The 15,513-nt window shown below is 39.8% G+C and overlaps 1 protein-coding gene across 5 annotated transcripts in view; it reads right to left on the reverse strand.

Moving 5' to 3' along the window:
- Positions 1-15,513, reverse strand: part of mid2 (midline 2) — a 171,840-nt gene that overhangs the window by 90,314 nt on the left and 66,013 nt on the right. For 3 of the 5 annotated variants that reach the window (XM_030739153.1, XM_030739158.1, XM_030739156.1), the window contains exon 1: positions 4,782-5,011. The exons of 1 other annotated variant lie outside the window; for it this stretch is intronic. The gene's annotated coding sequence lies outside the window, so the exon portion shown is untranslated. Of the gene's footprint in view, positions 1-4,557; positions 4,663-4,781; positions 5,012-15,513 lie in introns of those variants that run through there. One more of the 5 variants, XM_030739154.1, reaches the window with a different exon arrangement.

Raw genomic sequence — 15,513 nt, forward strand, 5'->3', positions numbered from 1 at the left:
ACTGAGACAGAAAAAAAAAAAATACAAAGACAGACACTGCCAGCAGAAGGATGAATGTAAAGACAGGACTTGGCATTCCATGTTATATACTGCATATAGGATTTGGCATAATATATGTTTATATTTGTAAGCAGCCAGAGGGTTAAGTTCTCTCACTGCTCAAAACTTGTTTTGCTCATGTTTTCAAATGTAACTCAAAACCTTGTAAGCTCAATCTGTTTGCTCTGAGATATTAGTCTAGAAATCATCCACTAAGGCTCTATTAAGTCAAACACTTGGAGGTCGGACCAGTCAGCAAAGTACGCAGTGGAGCTGAGATAATGATAAGGATGGGCACTACATCTGAACTGAAGCTCTGACGAGTTCTTGCATGCACACTAATTAACATCTATGATGTCTCCTGCCAAAGCATATCTATTGATTCTTGCCAGACCACAGTTAACAACATGAAGACAGTGGAGTGGAGTACTGAACAGCAGCACACGAGCACACAATTCAGCACTTTACAGAAGTGTGCCCAACACTTGTGGCCAAAGTTTTGTGATTATGTAACCTTCTATATAGTCACTTTTTTGTTTCAACAGCACAGTGCAGTGTTTTAAGATTATGAAGGCTGTTCCCTGTGCTAGCACGGCAGTACAGAAGCTGCTCTGCCCTTTTTAAGATATAACATTATCAAAACCATAGTAGAACACCCAGATGGCAGAGCAGGTCTTTCATGCTAGCATAAGAATAAAATGCCATTTTGGCTAGGAGAAGAAAGTTCAGCAACGGGGTTCCATGCATGGGTACTCTTTGCTGATCTACATGCACAGCGAATATATCAGCAAGGCAGGCTCTCTTGGCAGGGGACCTTCATTGCACTGAGTGCAATGAAGAGATCAAAGGAGTCTGGAGACAAAGACAGTAGGCAATCTGTCACACCATACATCCATCCATACGATGTAAGTCTCAACTCCAAGATTTATTCCACTGATCATTGCTATATCACATAGAAACCATTTTCTCTAATTAATGATCCCCAGTCAGACTTGGCAATCTTTTAGTTTCATTCAGTCACTCTTTTTACAACTAATTACCACCTTCATATATGCATGTTATGGTTAATTTCACCTCCATCATACTCAATGTAACTACAACTATACAAGTGAGTAATTTTTCACAAGATTTATCTGGCCTTTGACCAGTATGAATAATGTGAAGAATTCAGCAGCTGTAAAGTGGGAGAGAGTGGAAAAGAACTATAAATTCTTTGTAACATGTCCATTTTTTGTTGTTGTTGTTGTTGTTGCAAGATTATGGGAGTTTTTTTGTTCTCAACTGATATGCAACTATCAACAGCATGCTTCTCTCCTAAAACAGTGGGTAGTAGGCCCCGCTATTTCACCTGTTTGACACTTTTCCATTTAACATAGGTGCTTGTTGCAGATTCCTGTGGTTTTGCTAATGGCACCCTGAAGAGCATTTGATGCTGTTATTATGCTTACTTCAATGCTACCAACCCATCACTTTTGCACCCATCACAAAAGCATGTCCTCTAGAGTGTTATTACTAGTGCAGAACAGGCATGCGAAAAGAGTGGAGTTTTATTTATTTTTAAATCCAAAAGCAATAAATAAAACACACAACAGTACATTCAAACCTAAAATTTCTTCTACCTTTACATTAGGCCCTACATTTGCCAATACAGAACTGTTTTCTCAGCTCATTTGCCGTGCATATGTGCAAACACAACAACACAGCTGAAGGTAGCAACTCAGGAGCAACAGAGTTTATTAAACGAGCCATGTCTGCTCGCTAAGATGATTTATTTGAACTGTTTCAGAGAATTAGTGGAATTGCTGTGTTCCAGATTTGTTGCAGAAAGCTGGAACACTGAAGGGAACAAAGGAGCAGAGGGGATTTTGAAACATCCCAAGTTCAGATGCACGGCTTCTCTCCATATATGCCTCAGCTGCGTAAAGCTGGCCACCTGCATGCAGACACACATAATGGTATGCTGCCAGTTGCTGCCTGTCATGAAGCTCAGATGAAGTTATGTGCTTTTAAGTATATTACTGGCAGCTATACCAACTTCAGATTAACAGGTGGTCTACTTCAAAATCTGATCAAGGTAAATGGAAAGCTTTCAAGACATTTTAATGTGCACTGGACTTGGATTTACGACTCCTGTCACCTCTGAAATCAAGGTAAAAAAAAAAAAAGTCCTCTCTGAGCACAGGAGCTCTCGCTGGGCTCATTTTTTTAAACTGATGAACACAAATCTAGTGTTCAATGATTTTTAAGGCTTCAGTGACTTCAGTATATTAAAAGATATAACATATAACTTACAAATCACTTGAAATGAAATGGAAAAAAATGCCCAGAGGACAATCAGAAGTATTTTAGAAATTCAGCACATTAGGAAGTAAGAACAAAGAGAACCACGTCTACTGCTTTATCCTTCCACTAACTGAACTGCTGTGCTGTGTTAGTAACACCCTGTTATGCTCAAATTGTTGCACTCACTGTACAAAAAAGTGAAAATACTTGGGGTAATGCATGTTACCAGTGATACATTTCAGCACCAGAACCACCCCTCACCACTGCAGGGGTGGTTCTGGTACGAATATTTTCCCCATTCTGGGACAGCAGCAATGTGAAGCTTTTTTCAAATGCAAGGAGTGACAGTTACATGACCTAATCCATTAAACCCTGTTGAATGGATAATGCTAAATGTATCTCTCTTGATCCATTAAATCCAATCTTACCACACGGATACATCACTGGATAACAATGTTTCTTTTAATCTACCACTTTTCCTTTAATTCTTTTGCTGTCCACAGTGACTAGACAGAAATGTATGCACAACAGGCCAATGGAAGGTAAAGCAGGCACAACAGTGAGCTTTGTGATGTGGGTTCAAGTATTGACAGGCAACAACACCCACTTTTTCTCAGAGGTAGAAAGAGCTGGATGGAAGGGGAGGGGAGAAAATAAGAAGGAAGGAAGGAAGGAAGAGGGTGATAAAGCAAGAAGCAGGAAAACAATCCTAAAGAGAGAAAGCCAGTCAGGAAAGTGAACATATGGCATTTGAGGGTGTAAGTGGCAGCCAGGAGCATTAACTCCATTCTTGTCTATTTGAGATGGACGCGTATTTGAGTATGCTGATGTGTAATCAGTCTGATGAGCCATGTTGTCTAATGGTATGAGACAGCAGCAAAGCTTTAAGGGGAAAAAACCCAGAACTGGGTAAACTTCTATTACAGGACTTCTAGGACATGCAAAAGCCTGATTGGGTTTCAGCCTTTAGTCCACCCTGTTGTGGTTTTGCTTTGCTCAAACTGCTGGCACAGTCACAAAGAGGGTGAGTGGAGAGGCAGAGAGTAGCAATCTGAAAAGCAGGATTTGAGATTCAGCATGGAGGGACTGATTCGAGTAAAGGTTGCAGAAAAAAAGATGCAAAGTACTACCGACGTGCAACCTGGCAGACACATATCACATAACAGCAGTTACGTGTTAGTAGTACCCAGCAATTCAGCAACCTAACAAGAAGCACATTTCCTCACGCTGCCAGCTGAGCACATCAGGATTATCAGAAGTCCAGGATCATATCTGGCCTCCAGCATTGCATGAGATGAATTATATGTCGTGACACTTAAACACTACTGATGAGTGTGTATTTCTCCCCAGTTGCATTAACTTTGTGCAAACTCACTTCAGTGCTACCCCATGGCAAATCTGGGTTTGATTTTAAATTCAGTGTTTGGATTTAAATCAAATCAAAAAGTAAAGGCTTCATTCATATAAGAATGGCACACGCATTTCTATCAAAGTATAATTAATCAATGATACTGTTGTAGCGTCAGGTCAAAAATGTGCAAAGAGATAAAAATATCGAAATTAAATTAATGTTAAAAATGTTCTTTTAGCACGTGTGGTACATAAATTACAGTATATATATGGGGGGGGGGGCATCAGGTTCATTGTTGATCAGAAACCGCAGCCCAAGTTCTCCAAAATTTGCAGAGCAAATCAGATTTTTCTGTTGGATGGATTCCTATGGCACTGAGAAGCATGAGGATGCAATAAGGACCCCTTGTTTATAGATGCAAACATCCCAAGTGCCTGTATTTCATGGATACACTTCTACTCCCGGATTGAGCCTAAAAAAAAAAACAAAACAAAAAAAAACCAAAACCCTGAAATAACCATCAAGCACAACATAAAAATCTCTGAAGCTGAATCACTCTAATAAACACAGTATGCCACCATATGCGCAGCAGGGGTATTCAAACTAAAGCACGGTTTTCTTAAGCTCTGATGGGAGTTAGAGGCACTTTGAAGCAAACTACAGAAATGTTTAATTTTCCTGTCTTTCACTGTAAATGACCCCGGGAAGCAAAAATGCCGTTTTCGTGTAACGTTACACCACCAACCAGTGCCTGCACGACTATTGCCTTAATCTGCTACATCAACAAATCTCTACATACACGGTATTAAATGATCAGATGCGGACATGGAAGAAAACCTGTCCCAACACTAATTCTAAGTTTGAGCATTATACCAGCAGCCTACCTCAGACATGTTCATGCGCGTATGACTCGGTTCCATTCAAGAGAAATCTCACGCAAAAGAAAATCCCATAGATGGTGGGAAAAGAACCACCGGTTCCCGTTTCTATTTCCGGGCGCTTCTTTCTCCCCCGGCGTGTCTGAGCGTTGCCACAAACCTGAACCCCCTTACCGCTAGACCAAGTCGGACACCTCTGAGCGCGGAGGGGAGGGGTTTCAGACACCTACCAGCTTTACATGCCCACTTCTTTTTTCTTCTGTCATCTTGAGAGAAGCCCCGAAATAAATTCGGAATAAACACAGAAGGGTGACCAGGGACGGGATGAACCGAGCCGGGATATTCTAGAGTACTCCTCCTCACGGCTGTTCCACAAAGCGCAGAGCGCGGCGCAAAGCGAAACACCAGTCTGGTGCCTTTCAGTCAGTGGGCTGCACCGCTCCGCTGGCGACAGCTCCCAGGCAATAGGAATATTCAACTTTGGAAAAATGAGAGAGGGAGAGAGAACGAGGGAGAGAGAGAGAGGGGGGGAGAAAGAGATGGGAGGGAGGCAGACAATCAGAGGAAAGCGGCTCCTCCTACTTGTACAATACAAAAAGCAAAAGCAGATAGAAGCGTCAGTGCGTTGAACTGAACCGCTCTGGGCACCAGTTGGAACACGTCTACTAACTGAATGTGCACTTCAGCGACAGACCACGCGTCATGGTTTTATATATTTTATTGGATGATCAAATCAAAGCCCGGGTAGGCACGGTGACAACTACAGATTCAAGAAGGGAAGTTACTTGCCCAGTAACAGTGGGTCAGACACGGTTAAGACAGTTACAACTGATGGCATTTTATAAGCCTGCATGACGACTGAAATAATGCCCACAATCACTCTTTTTTTTTTTTTTTTAATTCTTGAAAATGATGCAACGCTGAGTAATAAAAGCAGACCCCAGATATTAAATATCGCGCATCCTTCATTGTTATCAATAGGTAGCGCCACGTTCAAATGCAAAAAGGCCCAAAGGCAGCAATTAGAATATTCATAGATTTCAAGATGAGAAAAAGTGGTTTGTGAAAATTGATGCACCACACATTAATTTCCTGGATTAATTACAAGATTCAGTGTGTGCAGACACGCCAAGAAAAGTCAGTTATAATATGTGTGCAATACTCCTGCGTCATGCAGTGTGGCTGTCACTTAGTGTATATATCCCATATTATTATTGCAGTATTGCTTTCATATTTCTACCCCATACAGACTGGAGAAGTGCATGCCAAAAATATACCAGACAATTGCTCTAACTTTGTTCTAAAGAGGCGGGTGTGCTGTCTGTGCCTGCAGGTGTGTGTTCTGCTGCTTTGATGTGTGTGTCTGTGTGCTTGGAAACAATGCAGAGGTTAAGAGGTTCTGCAGACCTTTCCAGCAGACTACTCTTTCACATGTGGTTGCTTCCCTCTGCCAACTATGCCCCGTGCCTGTCTGAACTAACACTGCCTGTAATACCATTTCTTTCCTGCGTGCTGCTCTCTGCATTGTGTCCACACACACCGAGGTTGCCCTATAATGGCAGGCACAGGCAGAAACAGAATAATGTAATACTGATGTAAATGTTATTCAGCGCTTTACAAAAGAGTGAAAGATAGAAACACCACACACAAAGGATGCCATGCTTTGAAAAGTTACTTCTGCCACCTCAACTGTTTCACATGTGATTGATGATTAACACAAATACCAACATGTTAGTTTTTTCAACTGTTGTCACAGGAAATACTTCATACCTAAATGAGGTATGTTAACATCACTAACAAGATTTTAAAGATTAGGCAAAACTGTTGGTTGATTAAGACTCTGGACTTCCAATCAGACTTCTGAAATATGAAAACAAAACAAAACAAAACAAAAAACATGTAGCTGCTGTCTTCCAAAGCTATAGTATAGAGAAAAACTGGCTTAACACAGCAGGGAGGCCGCTTTCGGTAAACAGTGTCAGACGAGGTGTGGCCTGACAAGCAGGTGTGTTCTCTGACTGTAAACAAGTGATACCACAAAGCGTCTGAGAGCTGGTTTGTTACCTGTATGTCTATTAGCTGTATCTACAAACACAGATGTCTGGCCTTTTCTTGTCTTAATAATAACCTGTTCAAAGTGTCCTTGTGTCTGCGGCAGCGCTGGTCAGTGTGTGTCATGCAGCTCATGTGCTCTACACTATAATGCAGAGTCTATCGGTCTATCTTGGCTTGATTTTCAACGAGATACTGGAGTGTCACCGTGGTGTCAAGGTGGTGTTACTGGACAAACAAGTCAGATGGTATTTAGTTTGATAATAGCAATAACATACACAGATTTTCTTTTCTTTTTTTTAATAAGCCAAAACAGTTGGATTTAAATTGTGACATTTAAAATATTAAGTATCTTAATTTAAAAGAAAATCAGTAAATGAATATGATTTGATTTGGTGGACAAAGATGAATCAAATACAAATTCACAATATTTTTCTCTCATTGAGAATCAGTGTAAAAGCAGGAGTTTGGCAGTCTGGCAAAGCAGTAAGTCTTCGGTGTCATCTGAGGACGCTCCACCTCACTGTGTTCATCTTCAGTAATGTATATGTGGCTTTATAATTCTCTGCCTTAATAACGCAGACAGTGAGTAAAATATGTTTGCACTTGCACCATTAGGTCTAATAACTCTAGACTAATATCAGCTCTATAATATATAACATGTGGGATGTAAAGCAAGAGCCCACTTTCAACATTTCATGGGGTTTCTATTGATAGTGCTAATGACTTTTCTCCTCTTACTGTATGTCAGTTAGTGCGGCACAGATGGTGTTGATAGATGGCAAAGTGTGGAGAGAAACAAGTCAAGAACTGATGCAGAGACTTTATATTGTTTCATGACTGAACGTAAATTGATTGGGCCTACTAAAGGTAAACTAGCTGGAAAGCTCATGTTCAACTTAGGCTGTTGAACTAGCTTAGTTTGAGCAGAGTATCAGAGCAACACAAATTAAACCATGGCTAGACTATAGAAGCTAGTTTGATATTCTCATACCTTCTGATAACATCATCAGAGCATGTATTTTACTCTTTTAAAATGTAAATGAATTCCCTTTTAATTAAATTATTAAAAAGGAAAAATTAATGCATAAGAATTACTCATATCCATAATACCACCTGCTTCAGTGGAGTTTAACACCACCATTCTTATACAGAACTTGACCATGAAACACAAGCGAGTGCACTTAAAGAAAGCTTTTTCTGCACATTGCCATATTCAGAGTCACCACAAATCAAATCTTGTTATAGTTTATGTACAGTCTGTCAGATGATATCAGTCATAAGCCTGCTCTTGCTATAAGGACTATAAGGCTGATATAAGGTCACTGATGCACACACACGCCAACCTGAACCTCCCACCCATCCCCTCCCTCCTACTTCAACAGACACGTACAGTCATGAGTAAAAGATTCGTTTTACTTTTATAAATGTGATTATTGCATAATTCTTTTTTCCCCCGTTATCTAAATCCTCTGAATCGGTATATGTGAATTTCTATAAAAGAAAAAAAAAGAACTCTTTCTTGAGCACGTGGTTAGAGCAAACTACAAGTGAATATTAGTTTAATTCCCAGCAGAGGTATTTTGGATTTTAATAGGTCTTTTACCCTTTGAGCCTGACAGAATGGTTGGCTGATTGACTGCACAGACTAAGCCTGGATCCAGCCCCAGGCACCCGTCAGCGCTGTCTTTGCTCACTGACCACGTAGACATTTGAATTTTGTGTGAGTGGCAGTCATCTGCACTGAAGGCAGTTTTAGCACTGAGTGCTCTAAATGAACTCAGCAATTTGTGGGTTGGAAAGCACTAATGTACAGCTACTTAGAGTGTGTGCAAAGCAGCTCTTTTCTCATGTGCAGTGAGTGGTCAAGGGCTTGCTATTGATATTTTGTTACCAGCCATTTTTTTGTTTCTCCCTGAACCACTGAGACTCATTTGCTATTATACGACATTCCCATGTGATGGAAACTGTATCAGCAAATGTACAACTGCTAGTCCTTAACCAAATATACAGTACATAACTTGAGCCTGCCATTGCAGTCAACACACTATCCTTAATACTTATTGCTGCACCTTTATAACTGTAAGTCTTTAGTGTGCACACATTTCTTCTGCCATGTGCTGCAGCTCTTGCTATAACTGCTGTCAGTGGTGTTTCGTCAGGGCAAGTAAGGCATCAGTGCTTGCCCAGTGAAATATAAATTGACATCATTTAAAACCTACCGAAGTGAAAGTGATCTCTTGCTTTACATTTCAAATAGCATTCGCTCCCCTAAAGCATCTCATGTTGTCTGTTCACATCCATCCTTTAAATTACTTCCATCTTATGGCCATTATTGTCTCTAGAAGCTAGACTGACTCTGAGTCTTTGGAATTTATAGTGCCTGTATCCTGTTAACAAAGGCTGGAACTTGTCAAGCTTTTTGCACACGAATTGTGGATAATCTGTGGCAGTAGACTGACAGGAGACCAGCATACTAGACAAGCATATAAGAACAGAAGACAGGCAACACAAAATCATGAAACAATTCTTTTAATCGGGTCCAGTTTATCTCATTGTTGTGTGGTGTCTGCTCGCCTTTAAGTAAAAGTCACTGGATGCCACAGGCTGCTTTTCATATAACATATATGTGAATGGTGATGTGGGGAGCCTCTACAGCTCACCTGGTTGAGCAGATGACCCAAAGGCTATGGTTCTCATTGCAGTGGCCTGGGAGCCCCTACCAACTACTGCCTCCCTCCATTTTTTTTCTACACTGTACTATCTAATAAAGGCCTATATATATATATATATATATATATATATATATATATATATATATATATATATATATAAATTTTTTTTTCAAGAAGTGAACAGAGAATATTTTATATCTCTCTTGTGTTGGTGTGGATGTGGAGCGTGTGGAACCAAAGTGCAGACTTGGAGGCAGAGTTGATTGAACAAAAACTGACCCTTTATTGTAGAAGCGGATAATCCAATTGGCTGGCGAAAACAAAGCCCGTTAATAAGAGCGGGCGACTGATGGCAAAACAAACAGAATCAGAACAGTATGACCAGAACAGTATAATGCGACCACGAACTAAGGAAAACCGAGGCTCTGAATTTGCAGAGATAATGAGGGAAAGGGAAACAGATGGGAAAACACATACGGCTGAAACTAATCACAGTAGACAAGACAAGGGAAGCAAAAGCAAACAGAAAGAACACGAGACGAGAGGCTAACAAAATATAACATGAGAACACCTTACACAGACGGAGACTTAAGACACGGGAAACACAGGGAAGGCAGGAAAAGCTGGAAATACTTGGACTAAAATGTAACCTACAAAGAGTCTGGAAACTTGAAAACATAGTTACAAGAACATAGAAACTAGGGACTAAGCACAACAAAGTCAAAACACTGGGTCAAAGATCCAGGATCATGATAATATCAGCCTGCTGCATAGTCATATGGTGGAAAAACTTAAATGAAGCAGCATTTAATTTGAACAAAGGTGGTTTTCTCAGAAAACAAAGATTCATGTGAAAAGCAAAATGCCAGTGACAGAATAAGGGCAGGCTGGATGACTGAGGCTTCCTTGGACAGTAAACACACCAGCCACCGGAGACTTGGCCTCACTATTGTGCTGGTCTGGCCTATGCATAAGACTTATAACATATCAAGTTACCATCAGCAATAGAATTTAACAATGCTTGGGTTGTGTGTGTCTGTGTGTGGGTATGGGTGCGTGTGTGTGTGTGCAAAAATCAGTTACATTCACACACTCCAAGTGCACACTTGCATGACAAATCACCAACACCCCGAAAACAGAGTGTGTCCAGAGGAAATGCATCAGCTCTTCTCTTCCTTTTTCCACTCCCAGCACCACAGCTCATCAGGGACTTATTGTACAGCACCAGCCTGTCTGTGTACTGCAGCAACATGAAGTGATCAGGAGAAACACTCACTCACAGAGACATAAAAACCTTTGTTCCCCTCAGAATATGGGAATCTTTGTCCCAATGTAGAGAGTGATGCAGTGTTATTAGCATTCTGTGCTTGCATGCATTTCGTTATGTTGGGGTGTATAAATATATACACACTGCTCAGTAGCCATAGCAGTTACCGAAGTGAAATCATTATGTGGTTGATTACAATTCCCCACTGTTAACCTAGTGAGATGTAGTACAATACTGTGAATATTTTCAGGAATTTCTCCTTCACTTGGTAATGAATGCATCAGTCCTCTTGCAATACTATAGCAACAATAACCTTATAACTCAAGTTAAAGATGGCCACCCTATTGCCAACTTAACAATCAGGTCAGCATAAACAGATCAATAAACACTCAGAGGGTGTAAACAAATCAGTTTCTGGGTGTAGAATTGCACCATCAGCTTTCCATTAGTCACGCCATCTCATATCTGATATATTTCACTAATAGAGTCAGGCTGAAAATATTCTGTTTTCACCTTCTCACAGAAAAAACACAAAAACCCAACAACAACAACAACAAACACACAGTCAACAAGGATGCTGTTTTTTTTTCCATTAAAACACACACACACACACACACACACACACACACACACACACACACACACACACACACACACACACACACACACGCGCACACACACACACACACACACACACACACACACACACACACACACACACTAAGAGTTGTTAAAAGACTTCAATTAGAGAACTGGAGTTGTTTCGGGTTTTGAATGTCAGCACTTTATGTTTGTGTACCTCTCAGTTAAATGCTGTATATAATTCTTCTGGTGATTTAGCTAAAATGTTAATGTATATTGTTTACTGTCCCTACAAGTGCTGCCAAACCATAACTAATGAAAGTAGATTACGGTAACTTAGCTGTTTCAGGAGTGCTTCCTCCTGGACTTCATTTCATGTAGATATTGCAGATTTAAACAGCTGGTATAAGCAGACTAGATGCGAGCTGGCTGCATAAACCAAACTGAAGGCATAGTGACAACTCTCTAAAATAACACTATACTGCTGTGTCGCTTGAATTGCAGCAGCTGTGTGTACATGTGTGTTTTCACCCTCTGGCTCCACGCCAAGAGATTCTGGAGCTGAATACAGGCTGTTGCTGGACAGAGAGAGAACTGTATTACTTTTGCAGTGACACTAAATAAGCCTTATAATTTGAACATCATTTGACATTTATAAACAGTTATAAATAGGTTATTACACCCCCTTAAAACTATTTGTGGTAATTACAGTGCTCATTAATCCAGTAATGTATCTTCACTTTAATTTAGCGTAGATAATAATGTATATAGTGCAGAATTCAGATGCATGTGGGAGCTTTGGAACTCCACTGTAGGATCAACAGATATATTCATTTGAGCAAAAACAGACACAGACACTGATGGAAACCACAAGTCAATCTGTACATTGTAGGAGGAGCTAACTGGACAGCCCTCTTTCCATAAACATCTAAAAAAATAAATAAATAAAAAAAATCTAATTTGTAAAACTAATCACAGGAGCACAGTACCCAACAACTATCCTTTTTGTAAGCCATACCAGTGTTTCATGACAGCACTGTTAACACTTAGCTAATTTCATCTGACGGGGTTTCATATTAATATGGCTGCCTGAAACCTTTAAAAAGAATATGGAGTCAAGTCCGGCTTTAAAAATATGTTTCCCTAATGTCACATTGCTGTTCTCTGCTTGAGCAGCTGCCTGGCTTGGGAATGTGCACCTTGTTGGCAGCTGTCACAATCTGTAGGATCAAGGGAGCTGCTGTATTTTAATCTGATGATGCAACAAGTTGTGTTTTGGTTTAACATAATACTAGTGATGTGTTATTAGCTAACTGTATCACAGTTAGCCAAATTGCCCCCCCCCCCAGAAAATGATTTGTTTGTGTTTGTTGTCATTAATTGAGAGTGCAACACGGATGCAAAGGTACAAAAATTATTTCTAGTTTGGCAACTCTAATTTATGATTTTGATCATCTATTAGTTAAGCTTCTGTTTTTAGAAATATTATACATTTAGGTATTTAAATGTCCAAAGGTCCAGTCAATTTAAGATAAAGACTGGGTTTCATTTTTTTTTTTTTGGTTTGTTTTTTTAATGTGTGGCATTCTCACTGCATGTTAAAGTATGTCACATCTTCCGGGTGATCCAGATCCTCTTTATGGAGGATTCTGGATTCAGTAACAAAGACCTTATGCTTCCTGTAGACGGTTGATTGATAAATCCTTCCATATATTATTTAAGTTATCGCCACAATAGCAATTTTCCCCCCAGATTAGTTGTCTCTGTTGTACAAAAAAAAAATCAAGCTTTTCACTGGTTCTCAAACTAGAAAGTGATGTGAAGCTGCACTGAATACACTATTATATGACAGATGACTGACAGACCCAACATTAGATCAGTCTTTGAACAAAAATCAGATACGGCTGTGCAGGGATTTAAACCTTGCTGGTACAGAGTTAATAACATCACTGATGATTAGTTAACAATGTATATCCACATCACTACTGCAGCAAAAGGAAGGCGTATGAAGAGGGAAGGATAGAGAGCCCAAGAGGAAGACTGGAGACATAAAAAGCAAAAACACGGAGGAGGGATATGGAGAAATATGGGTCAGACAGAGAAAGACAGGGAAGGCTCAATGTAAATCAGAATGTGTAAACATGTACAGGCCTAATCTCATTATCCCTTATCCTCCTGGGCCTGTGATCAGATGCTTGATTAAAGCAGGAGATGAAAGAATAGAGGTAGAGGACAGAGATGGCGCTGGGTGGGAAGGAAGGGAAACACTGGATGCCTAAAACAGATAGAGTATCCTTTGGAGAAGAAATAAATTGCATTTTTGAGTTACAGTAGCATAAAGCAAATGTAAAGATTGTAGCGTATTGTATGCTACTATGAGTGTACCACTCATGAACATAAAGCGAGGCATTTTAGCAGTATATTAAAGCACATGATGAGCTCATGTTGCATTATATGGCATGTGTGGGTAATATATCAGAAATACGCTTTCATTCTATTGAAAATTACGTACATGTAGATAAAACGTTTGTGTCCAAGAATGATTCTCAGCATGACATGCAAGATGATGGCATTTAATGTAAGAAACAGACAAAACATCTTAAAACTGTCAAAAAAAAAAAAAAGACATCTGCATAAGCAAACCATACTGAAATGTATTGCTAGCGTCTGATTTGCTACAGAAGATATGCCAGAGATAATGCTTACATCCAATTCATAACTGATCCTAAATGTCATGTTTTTCATCTCACCGCTGCCTATCTTCTTCTTACAATTACTGACTATATGGTGGATAATGTCTTAAGGCCTGTTATAGTTTCCATATTTGGGAGTCTGCTAGGATCCGTGTGGCTCTGAGTTCCGATTGACGTAAATTTTTTTCATCAGATGGTGATTGCGAGACTTGGTGTGGGCATCCTCATACCTGTTGAGACATGACACTACACTACAGTGCACCAACTACACATGCAGGAATACAAGAACGACTACTTGCCCATAGTGTCTCCTGCTGTCTTTACCTGTGCCTGCAACAAACTATGATCCCCACCTAGAACAAAATTGATGCCCCCTCAGCATGTGAAGTGAACTCTATGGGTAAATAAAATAATAATAATGATGATAAAAACAACAACAACAAGTGGCATTAAACAGTAAAAACTGTAAAATGCAGTTGCAGTAGTGCAGTAGTAGATTACTTATTCATATTCCACACTTATCACATGTTGTACTCACTTTCTATATTGCATATTTCTTAGTTCAGCAACAAATTACCTCATTACTTTCTAAAGAAATACCAGCTAACTGTGTGTGAAGCTTTTTTTTTAACTGATCCACACATCATAAACCGTAATGTGTGTATGTGTGGTTTGATTGTAGTGCTTTGTTTAGTTACACGAAAAATTATTATTTGCATCTACTGTAGCAACCAAAAAAAAAAAAAAGCCTTTCTCTCTCTGATAGACTCTTTGCTTATTTTTTTGTTGAACTTAAAGGGCAGCATTAATATTAAAGTTAAATGGGCATTATGTGTTACTAGGGCTATATCCCACACACTGTTATTTTTCAGTAAAATTACTAGGAACTTTTATAGGAACAGAGCCCATTTAAATTTAATTTCACTGGACCTTTAAAACTGCATTTACAACACAGACACTCTCCCAGAACAGAAAGTTCACCTTGGCATATATATACTTATAAATGAGTAGAAAATTGATTAAAAAATAAATAAATAATTAAGTGCTCTGAGTTATTGAACGTGGGCCAATAACGTAGTGGCATTTCACACTTGAAATACTTCCTCATTCTGTTAGAGCAGACACCATGAAATAGCCAATAAAGGTGTTGTCAAAACAGAGTCCGACCTGCTCTTAAACTGCGCGCAGCGCGGCAAAGTGCTGTTACAGTAATTCCAGTCACATCAAATGACAAGTTAATTTCAGGTGTGGGCAAAAATTTCTTTGTTCATCTGGCCTGCCCTTAAAGAGCTTCCCTTTCCTTTTCCTCTCCTTTTCTCCCTCCTTTCTTTGAAATGCTGATACCATCCTCAACTTTTCCACTTATTCAACCATTTTCCTTCCTGCTGATTTTCTGATCCATTTTTGTCTTCACACCTCATCATCCAAGTCATGCCAAGACCCCCCCCACACACCTCTCTCTTCCATTTTACCCCCTACCCTCATCCCTTCTTCACTCAGTGGACCAGCACTGCTCTTCATTAAAACAGATGTCAGGCATCTGTCAACATTCAGGCCAGTCCTGGCATGATTGATTTTTGGCCCACCTGTGTCTTTCGTAATGACCAACTGTCAGTTGTTTTACTGCCTGCACTGCCTTGCTTTAGTATCTCTTGTCACCGCAGCTTCCAGAGGCTAAATCTTTCAGCCCAGA

This window comes from Archocentrus centrarchus, chromosome 10 (genome assembly GCF_007364275.1).
Source record: "Archocentrus centrarchus isolate MPI-CPG fArcCen1 chromosome 10, fArcCen1, whole genome shotgun sequence".
Taxonomy (NCBI): domain Eukaryota; kingdom Metazoa; phylum Chordata; class Actinopteri; order Cichliformes; family Cichlidae; genus Archocentrus; species Archocentrus centrarchus.